General features: G+C 44.3%; 2 long non-coding RNA genes across 3 annotated transcripts in view; one reads left to right on the plus strand and one right to left on the minus strand.

The window, feature by feature from the left end:
- Positions 1-1,331: 1,331 nt before the first annotated feature.
- Positions 1,332-12,400, minus strand: LOC144317068 (uncharacterized). The gene is made up of 3 exons (XR_013382952.1): positions 12,264-12,400; positions 11,427-11,550; positions 1,332-2,605 (listed from the first exon to the last, which is right to left on the minus strand). It is a non-coding gene; the product is annotated as an uncharacterized LOC144317068 (long non-coding RNA).
- LOC144317067 (uncharacterized) overlaps positions 11,373-14,173 on the plus strand; it is a 28,669-nt gene continuing 25,868 nt past the window's right edge. For both annotated transcript variants that reach the window (XR_013382950.1, XR_013382951.1), the window contains exons 1-2: positions 11,373-11,516; positions 12,273-12,316. This is a non-coding gene — a long non-coding RNA (uncharacterized LOC144317067). The remainder of the gene's footprint in view (positions 11,517-12,272; positions 12,317-14,173) is intronic.

Below are 14,173 nucleotides of genomic sequence, written 5' to 3' on the forward strand. Positions count from 1 at the left end.
CTGTCCAGTGCATCCTGGTATCAGAGTCACCAAGGAAAACACAAACACTGGATGGAACAATGCTTCTACTCACACAGAGGAGAGAAGAGATGACTTGGAAACTCCAGAGGGAATTGGCCAAATGCAGTACCATGGCTACACCACGGTGTACTGTTGTACTGTACATGGAGGACCTGTCCCCCAACAGCACCATGCAATGGCAGCCGGCCAGCTTGCTGGAGGCACCTCGGACAGGTCAGTAATCATCCTCAACCTCCTCTCCAAGTATATTTGCATCCAACATGCCTGAAGCCAACCCTATGAATCAGCTGCAGCCCAAAGAGGAGGGTGACTACCATGACATGTGCGTCTAGCTTTGGAGGGAGAGTGTGGGCTCAGAGGCTACTGGCTTCCTTGAGTGGAAGGCCAGCTGTGGATATGAGCTCAGGGCCAGGCCCAGGGAGAAGCAGCTCTGCAGGTGGAGCCCGGGCACCCTCACTCTCTCCTGGGGTGACTCCACTTTTCCTCTAACCCTACGCAGTCGCCTGGCCCGGCTTTGATGACTGCCCATCCTCTGGATTTGGGAGCTCTCCCGAAGAGCACCATGAGCCGCAGCAGGTCCTGCGTGATGGAGCCCTCCTCTTCTTCAGGCCCAGGATGCACGCAGGGAAGTAGGGCTTGCTTCCGGAGAGACGCATCGCGGTGTGACTGGTTTAGGGGGAGAAGCCAAACTGTAACAGGTCCTGGGTGACGCCGCGAAGACAACGGCCTCCATCCAGAGGAGCTTGCTGGGCCATTGGACAGCGACCGCGTGGCGGGGGCCCGAGGGTGGGGCGGGGCCCTGGGCGGTGCCTGCGCACTGGTTCGCGGCCTGCAGCTGCAGCTCCGCCCGTGGTGAAACGCGGGCCTCCTGCAGCTCCGGGAGGCAGAGCGGCTCCCCAGCCGTGGGCGACCAGGTGCCGATGTTGGCTGGAGGCTCCAGGAGCTGCACCGGGACGCCCGGGGCTCGGCGTCGCCGTTGAGGGAGTTGCAGTGGGGGCCGAGGGGACCGCGGGCGTTGCTGGTTGTTGTTGCGCGGCGGCTCACCTGCCGCGATGCTCGGCAGGGCCGGGCAGCTGGGCCGGGGTCGCTCTCCTCGGCTGGTCCGCCGTGCCTCGGGGCTTCCCTCCGCCCCTGGACGAGCTCCCGCGAGTGGAGTTGGCACCGTGCGGCCCCCGAGGGTGCCAGCCCGGCCCCCACCCCGCGCGGGCCCCGCGGGGCTTGGCCCTCGCCTCGTCCGGTGGCCGTGCCGAGCCTTCTGTGGCCTCTGCCCCCGACGCAGGCCCTGTCCTGCCCACACCTGCCACCGCAGCGCCGCCGGGACGTCGGTCACCCATCCCTGCTGTGCCATCTGTGCCCGTGGTCGGCAGGGTCTTCCGGCCGGGCCTCCTTCTGCTCCTCACAGCTGGACTCGACCACGTAGCGGTCCCAGGCCGGAGTGGATGGCGCGGATGTGTTCCAGGCGCAGCCACCGCCGCTGTCACCGCAGCAGGGACTGCCTGGACCTGGCTCCTGGTTTCTGGAGGGGCCACCGCCTGCCACATCCTGCCGGTGCTTCTGCTCGGCGCATCTGCGCCAGGGACTTATCTGCTTTGTGGTGGACATCGATGCTTTTGAGGCTGGCAGCATTGCAGACGGCAAAAGTCTTGGAGGACCGCAGGGCCGTTGGCACGGAGCTCCGCCTCCATGTGTAGGAGGGAGTGACTGAGAAGATGCGGGGCTGCCCCAGCAGGAACGAGGAGCAGAGGCGACAGGTCCCAGGAGACCTGGCCTCCTCCACATGCAGCAAGCAGTCCTGGTCCCTGCCCAGCATCTCCCTGGGGTCACAGTAACCTTTGGCGGGGCACACGGGGCTCAGTAAAAGTTGGATGGCCCAGCAGAAGTTGCACTGCGTTTGCTCCACAAACACCCAGGAGGAGAATAAGAGCATGTTCTTGGACATGATGACCCCGAGCTTGTAGAGGATGAGGCAGTCCCATGGCAGGAGGCAGGCACGTGTCTTCTGCAGCTTGGTGCTGAAGAGCAGCGGGTAGAAGTGGGCCAGTAGGTTGACCCAGCTTGAAGATGCTGCTGTGGGCCTTGACTAACATCAACCAGAAGAGGAAGCAGAAGATGGCCACCTTCGGCATGTTGAGGTAGGACTTGCGAGAGGTAAAGCTGGGAATGGGGTTGGGATCTCCCTGTAGGTTCCAGATGGTCGGTATTGATGCCGGCCCCTCCTTGATGTGCTTGGAAGAGAACACCTGCCACTGCTGGGAGGTGCAGAGCAGCAGGAGGAAGTCACTTAGGAGGTTGGTAGAGTTGAGGGCTCTGAATAAATTGGGTGGGTACAGCCAGTTGAGTGTGGAGCTCTCACGGATGGTCTGGCTCCGGTGCCACAAGTAGTTTATGCGCAGAGTAGGGGCAAATGCCCAGGCACAGCAGGCACTGGTAAGGCGATAAGAGTATCAGGAAGAGGCAGTAGTTGGCCCAGAGGCCAGCAATAGCCCCGAGTGCTGGTGGGTAAGGATAGCCGTGCAGGATGACCGTGACATTCCTGCACAGCCCAAATATGTTTATGGCCATTGGAAAGATCTCTAGTCCAAGTCTGTAGAAGAACAAATAGAAGAAGAATTAGAAGAAGAATTAGAAGAAGAATTAGAAAGAAGAAAGAAGAATTTGAGGCAGTTAAGTAGGCCCTGGCTCAGCCACTGGAGAGAAGGTGCTGTGGGTGGTGATGTTCCTGGCATTGGTACATGGTGACCTCAAATGGGCAGCAGCAGCAGGGTCTGTAGGTTCAGGAAGCCCTTCCACACCACCCCAAAACTAGTTAACAGGGTTGATGGGCCTCTGGGACAGCAAGAATTGATTGATCTTTGTCTTCTGCAAGTTGGTGTTACTGAGGAAGGGCTCGAGACAGTTTCTGGAGTACTCATGGGGGCTAATGATCTTGATAGACCATCTTGCACATGATGCTAATGCAGTTCCAGAAGGTGGACTGGCAGGAGGCCCTGGGTCAGAGGTGAGAGTAGGGTGGGGTGAAGGCCCACAGCACAAGGTTCCTCACCCACACCTCCTTCAGGGCCATCCAGATGGTGTATAGGACCACCACCTTGAAGACATGCAGCTTCAGCAGGCATCACAAGAACACCTGTACGTTGGCGAGGGTGTCCCAGAAGTCAGTGGCCAAGTTCTAACAGCTGCTTGGCCACCAGGCCCCACTTATTGGCTGTGGTTTCTGGGACTTGTGTGGCTTGGTGGGAGCCAGCTGTGCTCAGCCCCTGATCCCTGGAGACCTGCCCTTCCTCCTCGTGCACCAGTGGGGTCCCACCCAACATACATTGCCGGTGAACCCAGCACAAGAAGCGGTGCCGGGTCAGAGGGCATGCATGAGGCTGATGAGCTGCATCAAGGGCTGGCGGAAGTAGTGCAGTGCAGGGAGCAGGGGAGTGAGAAGAAGCCAGGGATGAGAATGCCGGAGGAGAACTTGGACATGCTGAGCTGCTCTGGGCTCAGGCCCCCCACCTGCTCATTGGTGAAGCGCATCAGGTTGTGCCAATATACGGCAAAGTCATGCAACTGGAAATGATAGACGGCGATGAGCACCAGCACAGTGTCGGCTCTGGCCAGCTGCCAGAGCACTTTGAGCAGCTTCTGCCACAGGGTTTACTAGATGTGGAAGAGGGTGAGGCAGAGCAAGAGAAGGAGCATGTAGACGATCTTGTAGATGATGAGGTAGCTGGCAAAGCCGACCATGGTGGACGTGCCAGCAGACGCGTAGATACAGGACTTGGCACAAGACACCTGTGACTGTTCCCCCAGACTCTGAAGTAGCATCTGCATGAGCTCTGTGCCTGCCATGGTGATCTCCAGCATGCATGGGGCCTTCACCTTCAGCAACTTCTCTGTGACAAACTGGTGTCGCAGGAGCCAGGTCAGGGTGTACGGCACCATGGCCTTGAGGTCCAGGCTGAGGTAGTGGGTGTTCTCTAGCCACAGATGGCCAGGCTGACAGGGCCCAGGGTGGTGGGGAGCTCAGGACCCTGCTCCGTGGGCCCACATGCGGCTGTGGCCAGTCAGGTTGTGCCTGATGTAGCTGTCAGCTCTGTGAGCGTCGTATGTTGCACAGCCTCCTCTTTCATGGCACCGGCAACCCTGGCCTGGCCCTGGGCCACAGTCCACCTTGTAGGCTCCACTTGTCACTCTTCCTTGCCCTTCCTTCCCCTGGTGCAAGGGGTGGTGTGTGCAGAGCTTCCAGAGTGAAATTCAGAAGCCTGACTGCAAGACCCCTGAAGAGGTCTTTAAGAGGTTGCAGTTCAAGGTGGAGGATCTGGAGAGATAAACCTGGACAAAGATGGTGCCTTGGCCTTCTTCAGCATGATTGAATACTCTAAGTGGGCCAGCCTTCTCGAATCTCTTTCAACAAGCACATTGGCAGTGGGGGCTGGCAGGCTGCCACTCAGGCCTGGGGTGGTACACCTGTCAAACAATAATGCAGGTGTCCTAAGGTGAGCCCAGGAAGGTCAGCTCCTGTGGACCAGGACAAACACTCACTTGATCTTGATTTTCAGTATGAATACACATTATGAAAGCAGGCCCTCATGATCCTTCTGATCTTTTGGGTTTTAAGCAAGAGGTGTCAGAAAAGCTACCACTGATAACCAAGATAACTGGTTTGTGGTGGCCAATGGTTCATAACAGCGTTGCTTTATGATCCTCTGATACTGTCTCTTCCTATCATTATGAAGCAGAATTCCCCAAGCATTGGATTGTTCATCCACTGGTAGGAAAGGTGACCTGGGGTTAGACCATCATGGGTAGGTTAGTTTTACCCTACTGATGATGTGGTGTTGCCGTGGTAATCCCGCTTAGTACAAGAGGAACCTCCTTGTCATTTTTAATAATCCTAATTCTGAAATTCACTTGCACTTCAAACAAGTGTTTTGAGCTTCACACTTATGAATTTAATGCTACTTGAGTGAAAAGTTTAACCACAAACTAAGTACAGTCTTATTTAGACACTCAGATTTTGTTCCTGGAAGGATTTTGGAGATAATCTGGCCCATGGATTAAGCAGTAGCTACTCATTGCCAAACAATTATTGCCAGACTGAAATGAGGGCCCAGTGATGCTGGATCCTACAATAAAAAAAAAAAAAAAAAGAGTATAAATCTGGATATTTATGGGAAATATGCAAATTTTAAAGTGGCAGCAGTGAATTTAAAACTCTTTCAAGGCGAGAGGCTCTGCTCTTTTCATTGCTTTGTATCCTACTTTGCCCCTCCTCATGCTGTGGAGCAGTGATAGATGTTGCTGAAGAGTTTATTTGGAAGAATATAGGAGATTGTAGATCTTGCTAGATCTTAAGAGTGATACAGACAGGAAAAAAGTTATTAGCTTTAGCCTTTCAGTATAAATATCGGCTATTTGGAACCAGATAGGTATTAAGAAGCCATATCAATGAACTTTCTTCCTTTCTTAAACTTTCACATTTGATCAATCAGTTGGTTATAAAGTTAGATCTTCAAAGATACTTTGTATTAGCCCTGGGACTTGTCCCTTCTATTCAGCTAGAATTTGACAAAATGCTTTAAAATAAAGCATCTATTCTGTTCAGCTCAAGTTTTAAGGATTGGTATCTTCTGGAAAGTAAGCTCTCCTAAGGAAGCTTCCTGGGTAATTTAACATTCAAGGATAATGGCCTGGGAAATACACCACGGAGAATCCAGCACCATTATTCAAAACAAAGCTCTCAATGTATTTAAAGCTATTCGTGGGGAAAAAAAAACAAAGCTATGCTTGGAAGTGACTAAAGATACATTTTTAAAATTGAGAGTGGGTGCCATGTTTTTTGGAGATAGAGATAGAATATCCCTTGTGATCTTTTTCTCTTTAGCTGAACTTGGGATTTAATTTCTCTCTTTAAAAAAAGAACTTGGGGCACCTGGGTGGCATAGTTAGTTAAGTGGCGGACTCTTGGTCTCAGCTCAGGTTGTGATCTCAGGGTCATGAGATTGAGCCCTGAGTCAGGTTCTGTGCTCAGTATGGAGGCTGACTAAGACTTTGTTTTCCTCTGCACCTGCCCCTCCACCCCCCCCCTTCTCTCAAAAAAAAAAAAAAAAACAGTAGAAAAAGGACTTGGTTGAACATTTGGCTCTATGAAGTATTTTGAGCTCTTTACAGACGACTGGCATAGTCCTTACTCAGTTTCCTGGTATCTTCCTTAAGATTTCCTTCCTGAGGGAACTTTGTCTCACAGCTGAAGAAGGAAGCCTCTGGCCGCATCTTGATGTTCTGGTGTGCGGTTGATCAGTCTTTTTCAAATCTCAGGAAAAGGCAAGGTGAAGTAGACTCCTAAGACTTCTCTTTTCTGCCTATAAATATTTAGAACTAGAAGCCTTTGAACCAACACAACCGGATATCTAAATATGTTTTGCCAAGTAAGGTGATCCTTTTAAAATGGGACCATTTAATGGTGTAAATGAAAATTCTGAACATTCAGCATGGGAGAATGTGAGGTGCTGGAAAGCTCAAATAAATGTAGTCTAAGATTTTCTCTTCTGCAAAATTGAAGTGCTTTTACCCTTGTTTGTGACTTCTGTTTTGTGCTTTTTAGGCAATATAGATGTTTTTCTTCTTAATGAACCACAATTGAACTATATGTTTTATATATCCGTAGGTGACTAAGAGACACTTCTGAGAATTAGTGACTAGCAAGTGGATTTCATGTGTGAAGCAACATTTTGGGAGATGGACTTAGCCTGAAATTGAGACTGTCCTGAATTGGGTTTCAGGATCACAAATTAATTCCATGTAGAACCCCACCAAACCTTTTGGCATTAAATGGAGCATGGTAGAAATACTTGAAATGTACATTCCGCTTGATGAGGTGAGCTTTCTGATAAAAAGTGAGTCCAGAGGCCAGACATCTGGTGTTGTGGTTTATACAAAATACTTTGCAATATTGCAGCATATAGAAAAACAATGATCATCATTCTCTTTTGGTGCCATTCTTCCTAGGAGCATATTTTAGTCAACACTCTGGTCAAAATAATGACAATAACAACAATAATAAATAAGCTTCAGAGTTTTCCAAACTTACCATTACCCCTTGATTATTCATAAGGAATGTGACTTATGACCTCTTGTTTGTAAGGCTGCAATTTTTACTTTCTCACACATGTAGGTAAGATCTGCTCAGAGGGCAAAGGAGGAGGATACATGTTTCTCGAATGCTGACTTCTCTTTTTACTGCTTGTTTTTATTTATGAAAATAACATGCTGTATTTCTTCTTCTGAAAGTAATTTATTCCATGTTAGTTTGCTGTCTAGTTCTGGCTAATACCTATTATTTTGAAGGTATTCTTTATAGTTTTCATCAGATTCTTAGTTTTACTTCTATAAACTTTAAGTTCTGTGGCTTCACATTTATTCCTGTATTCATTATAAATAAACTTTACATGTTTAATCCAAGGGAACTTCAAAATACGTCAATTGATGAAGATGGTATATATAACAGTGGTTTAAGCCACCATGGTAATTCTGTTTGAAGTATTCCGAATGTGAAGTTAAGGAAGGTTTAGCGATTTGATCCACATATCTTACCTGTTCAGGTTGAGATCTGTAGACAAGAGTGGGAAAGAAATGCCAATGTCCATTCATCTCTCTTCTGTCTGAAAAACTACCCCCCTCCATTCCTTTGTACATTTGTCAGATTCTACTTACCCTTCAAGCATCTTGGTAGAAGTAACATTAATTTTGTGTTCTCTAAGTCCCTTATATGGATGCACAATGAAAAGCTTCCTTCAATGCAATGTTTCTTTAAATATGGGAAGTTTTAATGGACCATCTTGGGACTGTGTTTTCAATAACAAGTTTAAGAGACTTTTTCCAAATTGATACTGTCAAAGAGAATCTAGACCTGTGTTAAGGGAGGCAGCACATGGCAATTTATATCAATGGAAAAAAAACTAAGGCTTAGTGAAATAACTATTGTTCACCAACAAAAAGGGAGGCTGTAATTTTGAAGGCCTCTTCCAGTGACTGAACTGCCATTTGGCTCAATTGTCCTGGCCTCCTATGAGTGGATCTCTAACCATAAAATGAAATCTCTTTGTTACTTGTGGTTATAAGGTTTTGTTCTTTAATAATAAATCTAGCTCAGAGACATTTCTTTACTGTAAATTTGTCTCCACTGAAGTGCTCATAAACAGTATCTGCTTCCATTACCAGTGGTAGAACCAGGTTTGAGCATCTTGTAGAGTAAGCATATGCACTACGAATCAATATGTGTTTTATTAGCACCAGGAGACTCATTGAATTGATTTTTTTTCTTTTTACCTTTATGGGCAATTGCTATAAAAAGGTAAATTAAAAAGTTAACCATCTGCTGCCTCACTTTTCATTTAAAATCTTTTATTTGATTACTCTTTCGAGGTAACCAATGCTTTCTATTTTACTATTATGCTTGCTAGTGAATGAAGGTGGGTTTAATTTATAGCTTTTATTTATCTAACGGTATTGTCAGAGTCACAATCTTTATGCATCCTATTAGTAGTCTGGAAAATATTTCTTACTACATCGAAACAGAACAAAATTCAATTTAGAAATATAATTTCCTGCCATGGAGACACTTGATAACAGGGGAGAGATTAATGGAGCCCAGTGACAGAAACTTGATTTAAAGCAGGAGATTAATACTACTTTATCAGCCTACACTGCAAGTGAATTGGCTCCGAAAGAAAAAAAATCTGTTTGAAGTTGCTGAGTTGCCGGCTTGTTGGTTGGAAAAAGGTCTCTGGACATTTATTTTGTTATTGCTGAGTATTTGCTGCATGCTTGTCTATTTGACAACATAGGAACAAACCTGCGGCACAACACCAGACTTGCTTATTTTACAGTAGTAACATGTTTCTTATTATTCCTTTTGATCCCACAGGAAGCTTGAATGCTGTGGAGGTCAGCTTCTGACTTAAGGGGATTATACTCAGTAAATCATGTCAAAATTAACGAATAGAATTGCGCTGACACTCCAGTTTGGTTGGATTTAAGTAAAATGTTTAAATGGTATTTTTAATTGCAGAGCTCCTGCCCCTAAGTCCCATTATAAATACTTTTTTCTATCCTTTACAGAAGTCATTAATTTTCCCCCCCAACTATTAAAGTGTGAATCTTCCAGAAGAATTTAAAGCAAATCTGAAGATTACCTCAAAGAGTTGAAATGCCTACTAGATCTGTTCTGGAGCTTGGTAAACTGTTAGAATGCATACTAAAGGGAGTGGGTCTAGATTTTGATTTTTAAAATTTTTATTCCCAGGAAATTAAAGTATTCATATTGCTGGAATTAAAGTTTTTGAACTTGTGCTTGAGGTATATGAATTTTTAAACTTGTGTTTGTCTAATAAATCCCTCCTGGGAAATAAAAAAGAAATAGAACAAATTCCTTACCTCGTAGGCATCACAAAAATGGCTCTGTGTTTTTTAAAAGCTTGAATTTTTACAGAGTAACTTATAAATTACTTAGTTATTTTATTTCTGAGGGAAAGAGATATGTAACGACTTTTATTTGTTTTTACTAACTTTGAAATTTTGTAGAAGTGAACTGAAAAAAATTCTTGCATTAATTTTTATTAAGTTATATAGTAGAAAAATGATTTTGCTGGAAGTCAGACTATCAGGGTTGTAGTTTAAGGTCACATAATAACTTTCTGTTTTCTTATGGACATTTTTAAACCACTGTCTGTTTCTAAGACAGCTGAATAGTAATAATATCTGTGTGCTACATGGCAGGGTTATTGAGAATATCAAATGAGGTGATTTATGCAAAATATTGAGACATATAAAGGACTATAGGAACATAAGCAGTTTTACCTAAAATAATAGTATGTATAGACAACCTTAAATATTTTGTGTATAGGATTTTATTGGAGGGAAATGTATCATTTCAAAGACATCTATGTTATTTTATGTTGATACAACTGAAACTATCAGTATTTCTTGGAATTGATCCCACTGAAGGTTGTTTAAATGTTTTTGAATATATGGAGAGTAATGACCTATAGCACACTTCTCTTTGAAACTAGTCACATGGGATAAATTAAATAAAAGAAATTTAGGGCCAATTTGATTCGCTCATGGTGGGCTCTCAGTACATTAAAAACATGAATGATAATCCATCAATGATAGCAAAGATGGTCAGGAGTTCTCAGTGCTCTGAACCAGGTCTTTTGGGTGGTGGTTCTGATATCACTTACGCGGCCTTTTTAGGCTTATTAGCTTGTAGACTGTTTGGTGCTTGAAAAAATACATATGCCTGAAGGGAATATTAGACCCTCTTAAAACTCTTTTCCTGGCTCGAAGGCACGAACCAAACTCCCAGGTAAAGCACATTAAAGTGGCTAAACATTGACTCAGAGAGGAAGGAGTTGCTTTCGGGAATTTAAAATCATTTCGAGTCATAAGAATTTAGCAGAGAAGATGACCTAAAAGGGTTTTTAATTTCAGGGAACATGCATATGCTTTTATTCCCTCTTGTTTCACAGATCCAGAGGGACCTTCTCGAATATGCCCCTTTGACCTTTTCCTAGTCATCAAATTACCCTTATCCTGCCTTTTCTCTTTTGCACTTCCTTTCCCAAATGGCCTTTCTTTGGTGATGCAGTTTAAATTGTGCAGTGCCTACTCCAGACATTGGCACTTGGATTAATTTTAATCCCCTCCACTCTCATTTTGCTGGGATGTGACCTTTTGGGCGTCAGTCTGGGTTCTGCCTAGGGTTCATGGCATCCCCAAATATTTGCATTTTATTTTTCAACTTGGGGAACATAGTATTGGAGGTCTTTCTTCTCTTTTTAAAAAAAATTTTTTTTTTTAACTTCCCCCTTGTCTGTGCTGAAAGTGACATTTGGGAGCAGGAGAGCCAGGTGTGAAGATTACTGACTGTGACAGCTAGGTTGCCATTATGAATCTGAGTTGGCAAATCAGACTCAAGAGACACAGACAGGCTTTAATCAATACTGCTCTTACTGAACTTTCTGGAAGGAAACACAGCAGGAGACTAGCAAAGAGATACAGTGTTATCAGGTCATGGGGGAGGCCTATGCTACTGCTACCCCAGTAGCAGTTTTTTGTTTGCCCCCTACCCACGCAGGGACAAGGTGTGAGAGTCAGGGTGTGTGGGGGGTCACCTTGTCATAGGGAGGCTACTTCCCCCACCAATCTTGTATATGGTTTTCATCAAGCTTGAGGTCTGCATGCCAGCTTGCAGATCCCTGAGCTCAGGTTTTTGTTTCACACAATACAGGGGGAGAGACAACTGTTCCCCATTTATCTTAACTCTACTGTTTCCAAGGAAACAGGACCGTGGGAGACCGGAGGTCATTCTCAGGCAGGCCTGCCTCAGCCGGGCCTGATGTTAACCCTTTACTCACACTCTCATACATGTTGCTGTAGAAATGGTAGCATCATGGAGGGCCTGGCTGGTTCAGTCCACGGAGCACGAGACTGTTGATCTCAGAGTTGTGAGTACGAGCTCCATGTTGGGTGTAGAGATTACTTAAAAAAAAAAAAAATCTTAAAAAAATGGTAGCATCACTGCTAATGCTAAGTTTCAGTGTGCTAGTAGAGTGTCTTTGATATCAATATTTACCACTGTATGTTTTCTAGGGCAATAAATAGAAAAGGAAAATATTAGATATTTATCCATTTATTCAACCCTCCACAGTTTTTGAATGTACACTGCACGCCTTACCTTTTAGGTACTGAGAATGCATGGACCTGGCTACTGAATACTTCAGGATCTAGAGGGCAGTTCTCTCAGCATTTGGATTATAATACAAAGCTCCTAAGTTCCATGTAGAATTAGTGCTGTCTGGGGGAGCTCTAAGAAGAGAACAGCTCACTCTTTTGCTACTATTTTGTGTCTTATAGACCTTATTCAGTCTTTCCTTCTAAGCCTGACCATATAGAATAGTAATTGACATTCACAATGATTAATCTGGAATGTTGTAAGGTAATAAAGTGCCCTCTGAATCCCTGAAAAAGGACTTTGGAATTGTCTATCATTTATTATATTTTAGACTTATACTAAGTTCATTCTTATACACCATCCAGCACATTAACACAGCATTGTATGTCTGGGAAGTGAATGATCAAGGTTTCTTAAATTAAGTCTAAATAATACCACTGTAGGCATTACACAATGTTCAAGACATTAAGTTATAGAAAAATAAACAGGATTACTCCAAATTCAAACTTATGAAGCTTACACTTTCCAGGAGTTTATACTTGCTGAAAAAAAGAGTTACTCAAAGCTCATTGGGTAAGTCCATTAACTGTATTTCTGTAATAGTCTCTGGGAGGGTGGGGGGTTGAGGCATGTTATATCCCCATCCTTGAAACAGATGTCAAGGGGTATAGCTGCTGCCTTACACAACATGGTTCTGGATGTCATAATCAGATGTAATTCTAATTCTAATCAGAGAGAGCCAGGGATCTGACCCATTCATTCTGATTTCATTACCTAAGATACTTGTTTATAACATTCACAGATGGGATTTTCTTTTCTTTTTCTCATAATTTGACTAGAAAACTAATCATGAGTCTTTTGCAGTTTGGGAGAGAATCCAAGTTAATGTACCTGAGAATGTGTTCAGTATTTGGATTTAGTTTCAACAATTTTTGAGTATATACTGTATGCCAATTACTTCCACATGAATCATCTAATTTGATTCTCATATAACTGTCTTATAATTTTTCACTTTTAAACTGAGGACGTTAAGTTCTGAGAATTTGAAAAACTTGACTGAGTCACATAGCTACAAAATTGCAGAACTAGAATTTGAACTTCTATTTTTTGAGTGAAAAGGTAATGTCATTGTGCCATCAATATCTATAAGTTGAGGCGCAGCAGTTTAGCACCGCCTGCAGCCCAGGGCGTGATCCTGGAGACCCTGGATCGAGTCCCACGTCAGGCTCCCTGCATGGAGCCTGCTTCTCCCTCTGCCTGTGTCTCTGCCTCTCTCTCTCTGCATCTCTATGAATAAATAAATAAATAAATCTTAAAAAAAAATACCTATAAGTTGAGAAGGAAAAACAAGAAAAAACTTTATGGTACTATTTAGAAGTCAGAAGGTAGGAAGTTGTAAAGATGGGAAGCCAAAAGATCATAGTAACATACTTTTAGTTCCTGAAACAGCAAGTTTAGCACATGTGCTTTGCTTTTGTGGCTTCTAGGTCTTTTTCAAATCTCACCTCCAGTGTTACTACATCAAAGAAGCCTTCTCTTACCTCTTTATTTTCTATCCCAGTGTCCTGTTTTATTTTTTTGCATGTTTATTAATTTTTTATTGCATGTTTTTCTCTTAAAAATGTATTTTTTGTCTGTTTATTTCTTTGGGCTATGAGTTCAATAAAGCCATTGTCTCTTCAGTGTCTGTCACAATGACTACCATGTAACAGACACTTAATAGGTACTTGCAGAATGAATGTATGATTAAATGAAAGATAACCAATGAAAGGACCAAAAGTAGATACCTCTCACCTATAATCCTGATTAAAAATCAGAATTAGTGAAAGCAGAATTGTTTCAAATTGGCAGATGGAGCACACTTATCTAACCACCACTCCCTCCCCAAGCCTGCTGAAATGAGAGCAAAGGGTTTTATTTAACAAGGACTATATCTTCAAGAAAAGGAGATCAGAAGAAGACAACAGCCATGAAATTTGGGAAAGTAGAAAGCAGGTGGATTACTTCCAAATATCAAAGCAGATTTGAGAAACCTGAACCTTGGCCTACAGTTGGAAAAGTTAAAAAAGCAATCCTGTTAACACTACGAAACCCCAAGAAAGTTCCTGAATTGGTGTCACAGGTTCTTGTGGAAGAGGAAGTGGAAGTGGGGCTAGAGACAGAGGACTGATTGAAATCTGTTTGAGAAGCTGTGGCAGAGAAGGCTCCTGTCCCCAAACCCAATCTCCCTCTGTTCCATTTGGAACCGTCACAGAGTTTTAGCTAAGCATGTGCTGGCCAGTTATCAAAGATATTTCTCAGTCTTTCTTGCAGGGAGAGATGGCTACATGTGTAAATTCTTCTAACTAATAGAAGTTGGTGTGTCAGGCTCTTTAGAAAAGAAGTTAATTGCCCTTCAATTTCTCTCTCCTCTCCTCCTGTGAGCTGGCA

Source organism: Canis aureus, chromosome 7, assembly GCF_053574225.1.
Source record: "Canis aureus isolate CA01 chromosome 7, VMU_Caureus_v.1.0, whole genome shotgun sequence".
Lineage (NCBI taxonomy): Eukaryota > Metazoa > Chordata > Mammalia > Carnivora > Canidae > Canis > Canis aureus.